The sequence below is a fragment of the Gigantopelta aegis genome, chromosome 15 (genome assembly GCF_016097555.1).
Source record: "Gigantopelta aegis isolate Gae_Host chromosome 15, Gae_host_genome, whole genome shotgun sequence".
Lineage (NCBI taxonomy): Eukaryota > Metazoa > Mollusca > Gastropoda > Neomphalida > Peltospiridae > Gigantopelta > Gigantopelta aegis.
Window position 1 is genome coordinate 14,317,542 of NC_054713.1, and position 1,798 is coordinate 14,319,339.

At 40.0% G+C, this 1,798-nt stretch overlaps 1 protein-coding gene across 2 annotated transcripts in view; it reads left to right on the top strand.

Moving 5' to 3' along the window:
- Nucleotides 1-1,042: 1,042 nt before the first annotated feature.
- Nucleotides 1,043-1,798, top strand: part of LOC121390022 — a 12,987-nt gene continuing 12,231 nt past the window's right edge. For both annotated transcript variants that reach the window (XR_005960142.1, XM_041521719.1), the window contains exon 1: nt 1,043-1,755. The gene's annotated coding sequence lies outside the window, so the exon portion shown is untranslated. The remainder of the gene's footprint in view (nt 1,756-1,798) is intronic.

A 1,798-nucleotide genomic window follows, 5' to 3' on the forward strand; every position in this document is an offset into this window, starting at 1 on the left:
ATCTCTGCCCTGATACATGCATGTAAGAACTATTGTAAGAAGTCAATTAGAATATGTAGGGTATTCAGATTAAGTACATTAGCATCATTTACCTTGAACCTATGGTGCTGTTCAAACACTGCTCAGTTTCAGTCAGTGGGTCTGCCACAGATCGCAATAGTCTGTATGGCGCTGTCGTCGGCAATTGTCCAACTTGGACACCATGAGCCTCAGTGTCCAAGACTTTTTTTGTCATGGACTTGGTTAGTCTGGCCGTCCGTCTCATTTCGTACACACCTGTATCCACTTTCGCACACTTCCTGGATTTATTGTGTGGAATGTCCCCTTTCTTAAATCCACATTTTGCACTTTTTCTCACTGGCGGCATTTTAAAATTTGTTAAATATTCTAATAGGAATGGGTGATTATTTTTAGTCAAGTGACAATTGTGAAATGACTGTACCAGCATGCTTGCTTTTAATATAGTTTAAGCAGCTGACCTAATTACCAGTGATTTAAATTCATGTTGAGAGGGACACCCATCTGTGAGTTAATTGTTCGACAGTTTGACTCCTCACAACAGTAACCTCTGACCTAGAGGTGTGATAAAGCTTGTTTCTTAACTTTGTTTACATTCCTGCAATGCATGGTCTTGTACAACTTGGCACATTTGAAAAGACCCATGGCACTGGACTACTTTCTGATAAATGTTGGTTAATGAGACCTGCCCGTAGCAGAATTTTCAAATGTTTAGGTTACGAGAGAAAATAGTTCACTAGTCTCTGTATGTAGGTGACATGGTGCATTCATAGTGCTGGGATTAACAAGTATATCACACATAATATGCATACTCAAACATAGGTTATTATCTTCAACTGTACTCCTTGAACACACAAAAGAAGAACACAACATTACATTTCATATTATTTTATTATGTAGTTACGAACATTGTCATATGCACTTTCATAAGCGCTTGACTCCAAATAGGACATTGCAGTCAACTTAATACTTTATGTTATAAAACATGTGAACCTGCCATTCACCAAAAACAGATGATTCGACACTTTTTGAAACAGTGCAGTTCTGCTTATAGGTAGTACTCCACCAAATAGCATCTCGGCTGGGTCAAAGTTCGAAGTGACCCGAACTTTTAATGGAGGAGTTAAAGCCGTGAGTCCTGCCATTGGTGATAAATGTGACAGTGGTTGCTTGCATCAAGTACAGTTTTATGTAGGTAATAAATGCATGCAATTTTATTTTGTGCAGTACCAGTGTGTCAGGCACACTTGTGCTTGAAACATACACGGGGTGCCTGTAAAACTAAGCACTACCATTTTGTGCGGAATTGACGGGGCTTGTAACAACATCCTGTTATCTCGAAAATGAGCCATGAAAGGTGCCATTTAACTCAGTCACTACTTTGGGTGAGGTGTTGTAGTATTCATATCTATGGTTCAAATTTTGGTTGATACGTTGTGTATAGTAGTTTCAGGCCAATATCTTAACACTGTCACCAATGGGATTTTAATTGGTATAGTCCAACCTTATACACTATCGGTTTGTGTTCACGACGACCGGAGAAACATAACCCGAGCAGCTTGTTGACAACGCAAAATGAGGTTTTTGCTAATAAGTTGTGTGTTCGTGTTGACTGCCGCCCAAGATTTTTCCAAATGCCAGACGAAGCGCTGCTGCACCCCTAAAAGGTGGGAAGGTATTCAGGCCGTTTTAGGTGGCATCGTGAATAAGTCGCCTGAGAAACCCGGGTTAATTAAGGTACATACGTTTGATTTATATGTCTGTCTGTCTGTCTGTCTGT